At 46.9% G+C, this 16,482-nt stretch overlaps 1 protein-coding gene across 1 annotated transcript in view; it reads left to right on the top strand.

The window, feature by feature from the left end:
* The first annotated feature begins 11,070 nt into the window (after positions 1-11,070).
* Positions 11,071-16,482, top strand: part of DNAJC13 (DnaJ heat shock protein family (Hsp40) member C13) — a 701,712-nt gene continuing 696,300 nt past the window's right edge. The window contains 1 exon segment of the mRNA XM_029587070.1: positions 11,071-11,567. The gene's annotated coding sequence lies outside the window, so the exon portion shown is untranslated.

Genomic DNA, 16,482 nt, shown 5'->3' with positions numbered 1-16,482 from the left:
GAGTGGGAGTTAGGAGGGGACCCAGAGCATGCAGGTTTTTGTAAAATCAGAGGAAACATGTGACACTTACTCCAGGCAAATTCTCACCAATGTCCTCTACAGAGACATTATCTCTTCTTTTTTTCAGACCAGTAATCTCTCTGCACTCTAGCATGCTTTTGGCTCTCGTCCCTATCTTCTCGTCTTGTTGAAGCATCAATCCAGCTTCAAATCTTAGCATCATCAGCAAAAAAAAAAAATAAAACTTTCCTATTACTGAGGCAGGCTCCCTTCCTGTTTTCCTTGGGACGGTTGATAGATCACGCAGACTGTCTCATGGACCAAGATCCCTGAACTGAATGGGACTGACAAACTGCTCCCCATCTAGAGAGACTGGCATCGGTAGTAACCACCATCTAATCGGGAACTTCGAGGTCCACTCCCCTATTGAGATTGGAAGTCTGAAGCCATTATGACAAACTGTCTCTCGGCAAACCCTTGAGAGGTAAGCGGATATGATATTCTTCCGATACTGGCTTCCAGCGGGACAACAATGCCGTCTGTAGTGGTCTCATATGGAAAAACGCCCAGGGAACCAAGTCCAGCGTGGAGGCCATCGAGCCGAGTACTTTTAAGTAGTCCCAGACCTTGGATACCTGCAACCGCAAAAACCAGTGGATCTGGGCCTGAAGTTTCAAGATTCGATCTTGAGAGAGAAAGACTCTGCCTATAAGAGTATTGAGCCAAGCTCCTAAATACTCCAAAGTTTGTGTTGGTAATAGCTGACTTTTGTCGTGAATCACTACCCAACCTAGGAACTGTAGGACTTCGAGAACTCGATGAACCGACTTGCGGCATAGAGACTCTGACTTGGCACTGATCAACCAATCGTCCAAATATGGGTGAACTAGAATACCCTCCCTTCTAAGGAAAGCTGTCACCACCACCATCACCTTGGTGAAAGTCCGTGGAGCCGTGGCGAGACCAAATGGAAGAGCTTGAAACTGAAAATGTTGACCCAGAGTCATGAAGTGGAGAAAACGCTGAGAGTCCTGATGGATGGGAATATGTAGATAAGCCTCCATGAGATCCAAGGAAGCCAGGAATTCTCCTTTGAGTACAGCCGCTATGACCGAGCTGAGGGTTTCCGTCCTGAAGCGAAGCACCTTGAGTTTTGCATTGACCTTCTTTAAATCGAGTATCGGCCAAAACGAGCCCTCCTTTTTGGGGACCAGAAAATAAATGGAGTATCTCCCTTGATGGAGCTCCGTTCTGGGGACTGGTACTACCACACTTAACCGACATAACCGGTCTAGAGTCAGTTGTACCGCCACCCGCTTGACCGGATAGCTGCATGGGGAAATTAGAAAACGTTCCTGTACGGGACGAGCAAATTCTAAAATGTAACTGTTTCTTATCACATTGAGAACCCACTGGTCCTGAGTGACCTTGGCCCATCCATCGTAAAAGTGCCTTAAGCGACCTCCTATAATAGGAACTCGGAGTGGACCAGCCTGGCATCATTGGGTAGACTTACCTCCTGCTGAGGAGCCACCAGAGGATCCCCTAAAGGACCTTCTGGCTTCTCGAAAGGATTGTCCCCATGCTTGACCACGCGTAAATATTGTCTATGCGGTCCCGGCATACCACGGGTAGGCCGCGATCTTCTGTCGGACCGAAAACGAGACTGTGATTGAAAAAGCTTTTACCCTTAGGTTTATCCTCGAGTAACCTGAGGACTTTATTGTCTCCAAGAGACTGGATCAACTGCTCTAGATCCTCGCCAAGAAAGAGCTTATCTTTAAGAACGTAAGAACTTGCCATACTGGGTCAGACCAAGGGTCCATCAAGCCCAGCATCTTGTTTCCAACAGTGACCAATCCAGGCCAAAAGAACCTGGCCAGTACCCGAAAACTAGGTCTATTCCATGTTACTGTTGCAAGGATGCCAATTGTGCCTTAGAGGAAACATCCGCCACCCAATTGCGAAGCCAAAGCAGCCTTCGGGCGCCCACAGCTGATGCCATTACTCTGGCGGAAGTATGCACCAAATCATAGAGGACATCCGCACCGTAAGCCACAGCTGTTTCCACACACTCAGCCGTATCCGCGACCACAGCTGATTGAGACAAATTACCTTGAAGCTGATGTACCCACCGGAGACAAGCAAGCTGCAAGAAACTTGAACAAAGCACTTTACGCAAACCCAGGGACACCACCTCAAAAATCCTTTTAAAGTGTAACTCCAACTTATGATCTTGTACATCTTTTAAAGCGGCCAAACCAATAACCAGAATTGTGGTGTGCTTAGTCACAGCAGACACCGCCGCATCTACTTTCGTGAGAAAAAAATTCTAAATTCTGTTCTGGTAGAGGGTAAAGTTTCCCCATGGTTCTGCCAACCTTTAAACCAGAATCAGGAGTCCCCCCATTCCTCTTCTACTAACTTCCTAACTGACTTGTGGTAAGGGAAAGAAGTTGGAAGATCTCAGATGGCACCTAGTATCGGGTCCTTGCCGTCCAAATCCTGGTTCTTCTGAAGCATTTTAACCCCAAGAACCTGGTAAGCCAAGGGAAGCAAAATCTCTAGCTCTTCCCTTTTAAAAAGGCAGACCACCTTAGGATCCTCCGGCTCATGAATAAAAGAGACCGGGGCATCCACTTGACCTTCATTCTCAGTAGCCGGAATAACCGGAGCCACTAGGGGAGCTTGGCCAGACCCCGAATCAGTGCCACCAGGAGCTTTGATAGTGTCCTCTGGATCATCCACCCCAGCTGCATCACCCTGCGGGTGGAAAATCAAGCCCTGTGCTGAGGGAACCCTATTACCAGGCATAGGAGACCTCCTGGGACCCCCCGAAGGGCCCTCAGTGGAATCTGCGGCTGTGTATGCCTATATGGCCACTTTCTATCTAGCCATATAGGCATCATGAAGTAACAAACCAAACTCTGTGGAGAAAAGCCACCTTGCACCAAAACCAGCAAGGTCTGGTTGAAAAACAGGTAAACCCCTTCTAGCCCTCCCTACCCAACCTGGAACGGGCTGGAGACAGAGATGGAGGACCCTCCCTGACGCAGGAACTGCGGCGGCAAAATCCAAAATGGCTGCCGTTCCCATGTTGGCCGGGTGAGGTAAAAAAGAAGTTGCAGCCAGTCCAAAAGACAACGATACTCGATGCTGTTTAGTGGGAGAAGGAGCCACAGATGAACCCTCCCCACCGTCGGCACAGTTAGCGCATAACCCCAACCTATTAAGCCAGGAAGAATCAGAGCTGCATGAAAGGCATGCCCTGCCGTGAGCCATAAGGTAGCGATAAGATTAAAAGCCTTTCTCTGAAGGTACTCACCACGACAGAAGAAAAGGTCCCCAAACAAACAGCCAGAGCCCTACAAAAAGCTCCTACCTAAGGGGAGGAAGTCGCTCGCCTGTAGAGCAGTGCTCCGGTGCAAACACAGTTTTGTTTGTTTTGTTTTTTTAATTAGCTTTAGTTAAAAAAGTGAACAACTTGCCCTGAAAAATAGGCAAAAATAGCCAAAAATGTTTGTAAAAAATGTATTGTAAAGATCCTGCAGCACCGCCTCAGCGGCCTCGTGAAGGGAGGGATCTGGACAACCACATTTACACCTCACGGGTGCCCAGACCAAGCACACACAAGGGTACCAACCCCCGGTTCAGCTGCATCAATCGGACAGGGAAGAACCCTAAGGATTCTAAGAAAAAAATAAATAAATAAAAGAAACCCCCAGGAGGAAGGCTCAAAAGAAAAAAATTAGCTGAAAAAAATTAGTCAACTGCGGAATTTCAGGATTAACAGCCTCTGCCATCTGCTGGAGACAGAGAAATACTGACGAACTACAGGTGGCACAGTTGCTTAGATACGATGTCAGCGAGGTTTTTTTTCTCTGTCTCCATCTGCTGATAGGGGGAGATGAACCCAGGTGTCTGGACTGATCCAGGTACGTACAGGGAAAAAATATTTTCATGGTCCAAATTCTATCAGGTTCCAGGGCAAATACCACCAATAAAGTGGCAAAGCCCTCAATATCGACCTGAGAGTCCTGGAGCATGGCTGTTAAATTATCTAATACATTGGGTTGTATAGAAAGACTGCTGAATGGTACAGCAGAAGGTCTAAAAGAAACATAAAAAGCTTTAGTGATAGGTGGTATAGAATCACTTGGTACCTCAAGTACTTTCACATAAAATGTCCTAAGCATTTCAATAGGAGAGATAGTATTAGACGGGAAAACTAAGAATTCTCAAATTCAGGCTCCTTGAATTATTTTCTAAGGCTTCTAACCTTCGTTGATTAAATTATTGCCCTTTAATCAATGCAGTATCACATTTACTTAAGGTTTCACATTGCTTTTCCAAATGAGAAATACAATCTAAATTTCACTTGATAGCTGTATCATGCCCCCCAACCTGAGATTGAATGGAACCAACAACAGTAGAAATATTCTCAATTTTAGACCTGAGAGAAATTTCCAGTCCCTTGATAGCAGCAAAGTATTTCCATGGTAATCAGTGCAGGTCTCTCAGGAAGATTAAGAGAAATACTTGAAGAAAATACCTCCAGAGTATTAGAAGCAACAGATAGAACCTGAGGATCCAATGAAGCAGGTTCCCCCACCACAAGAGAAGCTTGTGAAGCACTTATAGGCTGAGACAAGTTCTCCTGCAAGCCTGATACAAGCACAGAGTCCAATCTAGGTGGTAAGTGGAGATCAGGGCTAAGGGAGGTGGAATTCCCTGACAAAGAAGCAGCAGGACCAGCCATGACAAGCTGAGATAGCCCAGATGGAGTACTGGTACGCAAAGGCTGCAAAAACCCATCAATGGTCAGCTGGGACAGCAAAGGGGGAGGAGCAGTGGGGTTGGGGGGGATAACATGAACAGTCCCCTTCTTCTTCCCCATACGGCCAGACAGATGAAGGAAGAAATAACGGAGAGGGAGAGGGAGAGAGGAACTTGCTTGAGGGAGTCTTCAGCGTGGGAAGCCACGAGAGATGTCCAAAGAATTCCACAGTTGGACACAGCTGCGCGCCCCTTTGGCGACGTGCCGGCGGCAGCTGCTCACCACTGCAGGCCCGATTTTAAAGGCCCATCCCAGTGTCCAGCAGAGATGACGTCAGGATGCCTCGGGCTCACCAGGAACTGGAGCCTCAACAGCGCAAGGTGGAACAGCACTCCGGGAAAACACAGGGTAGCTCTCCCTCGCCGATCAAGACCTCCTCACCTCTCTCCCCTCTCTGGAGTCCCGCGTCTATTTTTTTTTTTAAACTTCTGTTTGCATATGGCACAACACCCACTTCCCCATCCTCAATCTCTTCTCTTCACTCACCTCCACCCCCCCCCCCCACCTCTTGGCATCATTGACATCTCCTTCCCCTCTTCCCCCAGCATCAATCTCATACTTCTCTCCTGGTATCATCATCCTCTTCTCTCCCCTATCCCCACCACCACCACTGGCATCAGTACCATCACCTACCCTCACCCAATATTGCTTCCCTCTCCCTAGTCTCCTTTGTACTCAGGACAACCACAAACATGTTTTAACAAATATATTTGTGTCTGATTTGAACAAATAAAATAAATACCATATGAAACATAAATAAGAAAAGAGAGGCTGGGATGAAGAGGGGGGGGGGGGGGCGGGGATAAGGAGGATCATCACCAATGGGGATATGGTGGCTAGCTTGATGGAACCCGGGCCATGGCCACCAGTGATTGAGCTGCTGCCATAGCTCTTAGCAGCTCAATCATTTCCTGCTTACCATTCCTCAGGTCCACTAAGCTGGCTGCCATCTGAACCATTAGGCCCTCGAGGGCATCCAGACCGCAGGTCAACCGGACCTGGAGAGCCAGCACAGCATCCAGGCATGCCTGAATGGAAGAGGGTCTGCCTAGTTCCCATGGCCCTGCCCTGGAACTGGTGACCCGCTGCTGCCTCTGGCGAAAGCTAGTCGTCAATGGCGATGACCTCCTCGACCTCCATGTTGGGGGAAATGGGTGCTGGTGGGGGAGGTAGTGGTGGTGGTGTTTTTTCTGCTGGCGCCTCGGTGGTGAAGGTGGCAGTGCTGGTGGCATTGCCGCCTGTGCCTCAGCAGGAGATTGAGGAGGAGGAGGTGGTGGTGGTGGCACCTCACTGTCCTCCTCCTGTTCATCCTCAGATGTGCTGAGGGTGTCTGAAATGAGAAAAATCAAAGCGTTACTAAGATTCAGCGAAGGGAAAAGTATCCTGAAGGGCGGGCTGGAGGGAGTTATTTGTCAAGATTTATCAGTTGTACAGTTGATATAGGCTGATACAATTTCAGGCAAACCTTTAATAGCTGTGATTATTATTTATAATTTACATTATTAAACATATATAGCAACTAGCTTCCTACAATATAGTTTTCAGTGCACTTTACATAACCATTAAACTGTATTTACTTTTTGTCTCGGGTTTCCTACTTCGATGTGAAACCAACACACCCCCTCCTGCGGCCTATGCTGGGAGTGTAGAGCCTGGAGGTACTCCCGGTCTTCCCATCTGAGCCTCCGGGCCCTCTTCTGCAAAGCCTCCACCTGGAGGGTACCAAAAACAAAAAATTAAACTATGCAAGAAATTGATGTGTGGCCTGCAGCTCCCACTCTGTTCATTACACTTTAACTCTCCCTGCTGGTTGTACCAAAAAAGCATCAGCAATGAACAAATGTGATACAATTGGTCTATGCTAGGAAGCTTGATTTTCCATACTATTATTATTATTAGCCCCTGAACAATTTTGAAGTTCCTGGTGCAAAAGGACAACTTCCTGGAGCAAAAGTTCTTAAACCACAATTGGCCATATTCACATAAAAAAATCTGCAGACCTATGTCAAACATTGGTGACCATGCAGCAGCCATCAATAAAAAACAAAAGAGGAATGGACCCTATTATTAACTTTCCCACCTCCCAACTTACTTCTCTGGTGAAGGAAGCCTGGGCATTAAAGCTCACCCTGAGCGCCAGCCAGGCCTCATCTGCCCGCTCCTGGTAGTGCGCAGGGCAAAAATAGCTGGACGTCACCCTCTAAACTCGGCAGCCTTCTGCGTGGCATTTTGTATGATATTGCTGAAGGTACCAAACAAAATGGAGGTCTGAGCATGGATGTGGGGGACGGATGTCCACGATCATGTGCACAAAAAACCGCTTCCATGTGCACGTCCATTATCTACGTCACAGCCATAAACGGATGCCCAAGGCTGCAAGGCCTGTTAACTGACACCCAAGTCCCATGCCTTGCAGGGACATCTGGACCGTGCACATCCACAAAAGCCTTTTTTCCATGCATGCCCATAACTTGGATGTCCCTGCAAGGCGATGGACTTGGGTGCTCATTCTGGACGTCTGAAGTGCCCATAATGGAAGCCCAAGGCCTTGGCATTTCCAAGGCATGCATGCTTTGGGCATCCATGAAGGGTTTGTGCGACGTAAATAACGGACACCAATTCTGGATGTTTGAAGGGCCCATAATGAATGCCCAAGGCTATGGCCTTTTCAAGGTGTCCATGATGTCCCACCACACATAACAGATTCTCAAGTAAAGTGATAGGCTGCAAGGAGAGGGATGCTGATGCAGGGACCTTGTGAGAGGGTAAGTGGAAGCACACCTGCTATGGTGAGAGTTGATGATAGCCCAAGAGTACACCTGCCAGGTTGACACATGGCAGCAATGAGGGTAGGAGGTATCAGGAGCAAGGGATGATCACACTTGCAAGGATGTTAATGACATATCACAGGTACATTATTAAAGAGAACACAGTCAGTTAAGGAAATTCACACAATTTATTGGCACAATTTGAAAAAAATTGTATATAACACATCTAAGTAATGTTGGTTTACGGATCGATTTGTTGTCCTCCGATTATAGCTCCTGAAATAAAACACAAAACAGGATTTAGATTTTGCACCCCAGTGATGGGAGTTGGTGAGAGGCCGAAGGGGTGGTGTGTTAGGAGTAGGTGGGAGATTGTTCGATGGATGCCCATGTTTGTGAGGTTGTTAAGGTAGGGATCCTAGCTACATAAGATTACAGGACAAACTCCAATCACGATATGCAATGAATCTACTCTTATAATAAGAAAATTATAAAAAGATTTTGCATAAGCATTTTGTTGAATCAAGATTGGATCAATATCCTGAAAAGGGGTAACTTACACAAGAAAAAGTCAGCAATGATCCTTCGGCGAACATCGGAGCCCCTCACTGTGTTGTGCTGGTTGAAGAGGTAGATCTGGCGGCAAGTGTTCTGCGACCTCTACATCTAAGTCAAAGCACAAACAAATGTTATGGAGCATGCAGCAGGCTATAATAATGCTCGCCTACTTTTCTGCACTGTACTGCAGGGCTCCACTGGAGCGGTCCAAACATCTGAATCTGCTTTGAGTACACCGAAAGTCCACTCTATCATATTTCTTGTGCTAGCATGAGCCTCGTTATGGTGTATTTTGGCCACACTGCATGGGGGACAGGAACGGAGTTAGCAACCACTGCGTACAGCCATAGCCGCCATCACCTATAAAAGGGGTAAGCAAGATTATATAAAAAAAACACTAGAGAGACAACACCAAGCACATATACGAATCCATATGGCATATACATATACTCATTTTAAAACCCAACCAACTTAACACTATGGTCGTTAACAAATACTTTCATAAATTAACTCAATACATTTTTTTTTTATTATGGCAAGGTTCTCAAGCCGGGCACCGCATGTCTCCATCCCACCTGGCTATCTAGGACCCTGCCCGTAGCAAATGTTTCTTACCGAGCAACCAGCCAACACCGTATCTCTCCTGCGGGAAATGGCTTCCAAGCAATGAATGTGCTAGAATGAGGAATCCTGGCAGTTCCCAAAAAACCTTGCCACTACATAAAAGATTTGAAGGTGCGCATCACATACAATTTGCACATTCATCAAATGGAATTGCTTGCGGTTACGTAACAAACTCTCCTGTTCCGACTTCGGAGTCAATGCAAAATGTGTGCAGTCTATTGTGCCTAACACATTCGGCATCCCAGCAACTGCCATGAACCCACAGCGGATCTCCTGAAGTTGCGCTGGGTCCTCTGGAAACTCTATGTACTTCTTCATCCGCTCCATCATCGCCCTCAAAACCTGTGCGAAGTGCTAGGAGACCAAGGACTGATTCATCCCTGTAATGATACCAACCAGATTTTGAAAACTTCCTGTGACAAAATAATGTAAAGCACACAGAAGTTTCGTCAACCCAGGCACAGCATGCTTATGATAGGCCACTCGGTCAAGGTCACTGCACAGGTCCTCATAAAGGGTTAGAACTGCCCACGAGCTGAGCTGGTATCTTCGCACCACATCATGCTCAGGCAACCCAAGGAGGGTTGTCTATGGGCGAATGTTACGCTGCCAGCATGGTCTACGGCTGGCTCTGGCCTGAATAAAAAACAAAAGCACATAAGAATATAAGGCATACCATACTGGGTCCCACCAAGCGTCCATCAAGCACAGCATTGGCCTATCCAAGTCACAACTATTTCACAATTCAAGATAGCATGTATCTAGGAATAACTACTGTCCATTAATCGATGGAAGGACAAAGGAACAGGCCACATAACCAGCATAAATTGATTGAACATCCATGTACAGCCCCATGGGGACACACTTCCCGGATGATGGTTGCCTCCCTTTATGGACACCCTGGATTTGGCCATGGGTGTTCATTAAAGGCCCTTCAGATGTTCAAAATGGGCGTCTGTTAGCTATGATGCATGGACCCTTCACAGACGCCCAAAGCATGCACACCTTGGAAAGGCCAAGCCTTGGGGGTCCATTATGGGCCCTTCAGACATCCTGAATGCGCGTCCGTTATCTATGTCGCAATGACCCTTCATGGACACTCATAAAAGACACCCAAATCTTTAATCAGCTATTTGCTTATCTGTTCTTGTACTGCCACCGGGTTTTCTTGACTTTCGTACACCTGGCATTCCTTATTCTTGTTTGCACACAGAGAAAGGTCAGCAGGACAAAAAAGTGCAGAAAATCCATTTGATATGGTAGGAATCACACAAAAGCTTTCCCGATACATCAGCTATCAATAGTGCCACCACACTAATGCCAGGGACAGGTAGGCGTTACATTTTACACATAAAAAAACTTGTTATGCACGCACTAGTTTTGGGCGTGTTACTGGATCGGGGGTACTAGCTAATCTAGTCATTTACATGAAATTTACATGTGATTGGCGCTATTACCTATGCGTTAGCACACGTGTTGTGGACGCGCTAATGCATTTATTGTATAAGGCGTCCATTTACTGCATCAAAAATGTGTCCAAAGCACATAGAATTGCATGCTGACCGGAACACCTGATATTTCATCATCCTGACTGGTAGGAAAACCAACTTCCAGTTCTATTGCTTTTATTTGGTATAAGGCTAACAACAACAGATCAGGGCCAGTGCTTCCATCAGGCAAGCTAGGCAGTAGCCTAGAATGCCAAAATGTTGGGAGTGACAATATCCCACCAGTATGAAGACCAGAGATGGAAAGTTAATACTGCAAAGGGAGCACTGTGCTAGACTGACACCAATAGGTAAGCTATATGAAAACCAAGGTTCATCTAGGGCTCCAAATACTGTTGCATCTCTCTAAATTCTCGCCGCACACTTAAAAAAAAAAGCTGAATTTCTTATAGGATTTTCTACCTTTTATCAGATCAACATGAGACTAATGCAGAGTATGAACTTTTGAGACCACATTTTACCAAGGAATCTACCTGGTTCTGATCGGAAAGCTCGTGTACATTTGGTTTGTTTTTTTTTAATAAAATTGTACGGTTTGTGCTTAATCACACATTACTTCATCTGATGAAGAGAGTGCGGCTCTCAAGACAAATCAGAAATATATCCAATCCAATGAAAAATTATCAACTATTTGTCGACCGTTATTTCAACATGTCTGGAGATGTCTTACGTTGGCCCAATGAGGAGCAAAGAACACACCACACGCTTACACAATAAATGTAAGGAGCATAGCGGAAAACGGCTCCCCACTTCCTGTTGGAGCGTTTTCTGCTCCGGTCTCTTACTGCACGTCACAGGCGCAGGACACCCAGCTAGGGGTGGCACGTGAGCTCCTTGCTGCTCGTCTCCACCTCCCTCTTAACCCTGGCTCGCGGTCCTCACTGTAAAGCCGCGGGGCGGGATTACCTAAAACCCCCACCCCCTTCTCTTAGGTCAGTCAGCTGACTCGCGGGCGCGGGGAAGGTACCAGGCGCAGGCGTGTTTTCATTTCTGTGGCAGAGGAAAGATGGCGGCCTCCAGCGCGAGCCACTGAGGCACGGGAAGCGGGTGAACCGAGCGCGAGCTCCGAAGGGCGGTGGGCTGCCGGCGTCATCCGCCCTCTGTCGCCCGGCGGCCACCGCTAGTCGTAACTGCGTCATCATTCTTGTTATCACGCCTCTGTTTCCCCCTTCCCATTCCGCTGGGAGGGGACGGCGCCCCAGGGACGGGGAAAGCGAAAGAGAGAGTGAGAGGTGCCCACGGGTCCGGGACAGAGGCGGGAGCCCAGCGCAGGTAAGGATGCTTTCTGACAGGCACGCGCGCTCCGCCTGGCTTGGTTTCCTGTCCTGAAGCTCAGGGAGGACTCCGGGCGGGGGGGTCTCATCCCCATCCCTCACTGCCGTTTTCCAGGAAGTATTATCAGTGTCTTATCTCCTCCCCTACGTTTAGGGACTGTAAAGCGGACAGGGATTTGTTAGCGTTTCTTATTATGTTTCTCTTTTCCCTCGCTCAAGGTGTAGTGGTTTTGTGCAATATTTCTGCCCTTTCTTCCCAGCCTGGGTTCAGCGCTTTACGTGTTGTGGCTAATGGGGCTGGCACCTGAGCCCTCCCTTCGCCATCCCGTTTGTTATCGAGCGCAGATAGCTGACCGCTCCTTGACCCCCCCCCTTTTTTTTTTTTCTGCGAGAGCAGAATCTATTTTCCAGGGACCCAAGAACAGTTGGGTGTTTCCTGTTGATATCGAGACTGAGAGGTGTTGGGTGTAAGGGGCCATAGGGCTTTACAGCAGATTCACACCAAGCAATTCCGGGAAAGTTTCAACCACCTTAATTAAAGTCGCCCGAAACTTCAGACGTGGAAAGCAGAGCAGTAATCTACAGGTTTACAAAACATATCAAAGCAATAGCATCATAGGGTTACTATGAATGTTTTTCTTATATTTGTACCTGCCTACCCAAAAAGCTGTAGGTGGACTATTACAAAAATAACATAAAAATATAAACTCATAAAGATCCTACAAGTAATCAACCTGAATGAACATGAGTTTAGTTTGTGGCAAAACTAGATTTTGGTTTGGATTTCATTTGATCTTTTTTTTTTTTCTCTGTTGTGAAGTTTTTTCAAACTCAAAATTGGGTTTGGAACTATTAAAAAAAATGGAAAATCACTAGTGATATGTAATAAGAACTGAGAGCTCACTTTGAGATATACATTTAAGAACTTGAGGAATATGTTACTGATGGTTTCAGTCACAAATGTTGCCTTGAATCAGTAATTCTTAAATTCTCGTAAGTTACTTAAGCGCTAAACCAAATAGTGAAAGATCTTTCTAACTATCAGGTCGATACAGTAACATTGAGTTAAAGATTCCCCGTCTGTAACGTGCTGGGAGCGCACAATACAGACGAGTAAGGCCATTCAGCGATACAATCTCCAGTTTCACGCGTCCTTAGCGCTTCCTAAACCCTTTCCGCACCCAGCATGTAAATGAACGAAAAAGCTGTATAATGAAGGAATTAGCTAGTCCACTGCGATACTGTAACGGGCGCTAATATTATCTCCTCCGTAACCCGCTGTTCTGCCGCGGCCTTAACCTGCTAGTTTACCGCCTCCCCCTAGTAGGAGTTAGTGTAGTGTAGTGTAAAAACATTGCTTACCCGCCCTGGTCCCGTCCGGTCCCCTCCTCCCGAAGCAAAAAAAAAACAAACGAAAAAGTAGCAAGGCTCGGGCCTGCTACGGTAAGTGTAAAAAGTGTAAAAAACAAAAAACCTGGGTGCGCTGGTACCTGTCATTTCAAATGACATTTGAAATGACAGGCACCAGGAAGTGTAAAAAAGTGTAAAAAACAAAAAACCTGTGTGTTATATAAAAAAATAAAAAAATGTTAAATACCTGTCGGAGGGCCGTGGGTCCAGGCGGCCGGTGGGCGGCGGGCAGCCATCAGCGGCATCCGGTAGTCCCTTCTCCCGATTTCGCACGGGCGGGTCGGCAGCGGGGGGGGGGGGGCAGGCAGCCATCAGCGGCATCCGGTAGTCCCTTCTCCTGATTTCGCACGGGCGGGTCGGGCGGCAGCAGGATCCGGGAGCGGCGGGTAGGCAGCAGCGGGGTCCGGGGGGCAGCGGCAGCAGGATCCAGCGTGTTCGATCGGGCAGGCAGGTAGGTGGCAAAATAAAGATGGCCGCCTGCACGGGAAAAGCGTGCAATTGGCCGCTGAAGACGTGATGTCACACCCCGTGACGCCAAACGTCGTGACGTCACGTCTTCAGCGGCCAATTGCACGCTTTTCCCGTGCAGGCCGCCATCTTTATTTTGCCACCTACCTGCCTGCCCGATCGAACACGCTGGATCCTGCTGCCGCTGCCCCCCCGGACCCCGCTGCTGCCTACCCGCCGCTCCAGGATCCTGCTGCCCCCCCCCGCTGCCGACCCGCCCGTGCGAAATCGGGAGAAGGGACTACCGGATGCCGCTGATGGCTGCCCGCCCCCCCCCCCCCCCCAGCTGCCGACCCGCCCGTGCGAAATCGGGAGAAGGGACTACCGGATGCCGCTGATGGCTGCCTGCCCCCCCCCCCCCCGCTGCCGACCCGCCCGTGCGAAATCGGGAGAAGGGACTACCGGATGCCGCTGATGGCTGCCCGCTGCCCACCGGCCGCCTGGACCCACGGCCCTCCGACAGGTATTTAACATTTTTTTTATATAACACACAGGTTTTTTGTTTTTTACACTTTTTTACACTTCCTGGTGCCTGTCATTTGAAATGACAGGTACCAGCGCACCCAGGTTACTGTATAGGCGCTGTTACAGCGCCTATACAGTAAAATGGGTTGCGCGGGCATAACCCTTACCTAACGCTTCACAGCCGCGGCATGCATTTGCATGCGATTAGAGGAGAGTATCGGGGAGTTAGTGAAGAGAACTGTGCGTGCGGGGAGGAAGGGTGCGCCTGATACTGCCGCCCTGTTTTTACCGCGGCCTTACTGTATCGAGCCGTTTAAAAGTTAAGATTTTGAGCTAGTTTGGTCTCTACAGATGTCAAAAGCTTAATGCTGTGAAGGAGGTAGTGGAAGCCTCAGAAATTGCTACTGGCCTGAGAGAATGTGTTGAAAATGTGTATGCCAACAGTACTTTACAACAAGAAATATTCTTTGTCATTTCTGATGCTCTTTGTCCCAGACTAATGGCTGTAAGCTAAAACTCAGCATTAAATATGTTGGAAGTCTCTATTGTTATCCTTGATTTATTTATTTATTTAGCTTTTTTTTTTTTTTTTTTTTTTTTATATACCGACGTTCAAATGGATATCACATCGGTTTACATAATAACAGGGGTAACAAATAACAACAGTTGGAAGGAAAATAATAGTTACATCTAACAGGGGAATTCAAAAGGAACGGGATAGAGAGCGGAGTGGTCAGAGGGACCTAGAATGAGGAAGATAGATACAGAGTTTAGGGGAGATTAAAAATTAAAGTTAAGAGAACGCAACTATATTACATTACAGCAACATTATAATGCGGTACAGTAGCAGTGTATTGTATAACATTATCCATAGGTATATTACATTATATTACATTACAATTACAGTCTTTATTACAGAGCTAAGTGGTCCAGGGAATGCTAAGATTAAGTAAATGTCTGTTTGAACAGCAGGTTTTCAACTTTTTTTTGAAGGTTGTTGTGCAATGCTCTAGGGGTAGGTCGGGAGGCATCGAATTCCATAGTTATGGTCCTGCTATGGAAAAGGCTCTTTCTCGGGTGGAGGCGAGCTGTGAGAGTTTGTAAGAAGGGGTTGACAGAGTTCCTAAATAGGCGGATCTGGTTGGTCTTTTGGGGGAGTGATATTGGAGTGAACCATTTAGCCAAAGCATCTCTTTATTGTGTAGGGTTTTATGTTTTGATGTTGACAAACTTGATTTTCTCATTGACTGTAATCTGTTAGCGTAATGAACCCCTAAGTTTGTTCAAGCATTCATTTTAGTTGTGTTCTTTAAATCTGAAAATAATAAGCATACCTTAATATTGCTTCACTTATCTGAAAAATTTTCCATCTGCATTATTTTTTAAAGAAGGCCAATGGTGAGCTGCCACACTGTTTCCACAAGTCATATGGGTTCAAGGAGGAGAATACTGAGTTGATCCTATAACCACAGTGGTCAGAGTGCAACAGAATGTCTGTCATATATTCACTAATGGTATTCCAAATAGTAAATATATGACAGAATGTTGCCTATTTGTCTGAAATTGGTTTGAAAGATAATGTTAGCACATTATCTTTGTGTAAACAGATTACCATGAATATTTTAATTTGACTGCTTGTCATCTCTAACCTTAAAAAAAAAATTGCAATGTATGTACAAATTAAAGAAATTCTTATCTTTTATATAGATGTTTACCTCCTAGCAGACTAGGGCAGATTTAACCCAATGCATCTTGCAAATGTTGGAGAGGTTGTGATGTTCCTAAAAATACAGTCCTATTGGTTAGGTTTAGTAATCCTGGGGAAACAGCTGTTGCTGATCGTTTTACTATCCTATTGGGTCTGGCGCCACATTACTTTTGTCGACTGGACACAAGGTCCAGTTGACCTCCCGTAATATAGCCAGCCAGGACTTCACTCGCTCACAGCCGTCCTTTTACAATTTAAACAAAACGTAGACAACAAGTTGGGGTTTAACAGGGCCACAGCTTTAATACAAACACATGGGATACCCCTACCCAGCAATTAACATTATGCAACCAATAACCATCCGCCACCACCCAGCAAGATGGTCAGCACCAGCCGCCTGGCTAGTAGTTCCAAGCCTTACACAGTTCCTACCCCCGCCACCTCCCAGCAAGGAGCCCGTACTAGACAACTACAATATGTAACAGGAATGAAGCTTAACACATAGAAAAATATGAACTGTGGAGGCTTTGGGCCATCTGCCATAGACACAGATGTGAAATATCCTGTGACCCCCCCCCCCCTCCCCAAAGATGCGGCCCTAGTTAATGAGGAAGCAACTCCTCCAAAGCCTCTTGAATTGAATTAAGGAAGAGGTCTAAACCTATAAATGATAGATGGACCCTGTCCCTTCCAAAAAGCCCCTGCTCCCCTCCCCAGAACCATTTATACCGTATATGACGACCGCCCAAAAGCACTAACCAGGAGCCAATTTGCTGGTTAGCTTTTGCCCTACTCCTGTGCCAGATTATTTTATCCAATTCAG

This window comes from Rhinatrema bivittatum, chromosome 2 (assembly GCF_901001135.1).
Source record: "Rhinatrema bivittatum chromosome 2, aRhiBiv1.1, whole genome shotgun sequence".
NCBI classification, from domain to species: domain Eukaryota; kingdom Metazoa; phylum Chordata; class Amphibia; order Gymnophiona; family Rhinatrematidae; genus Rhinatrema; species Rhinatrema bivittatum.
Note: the sequence above shows the minus strand (reverse complement) of the source record. Positions and strands in the feature narration are given on the sequence as shown.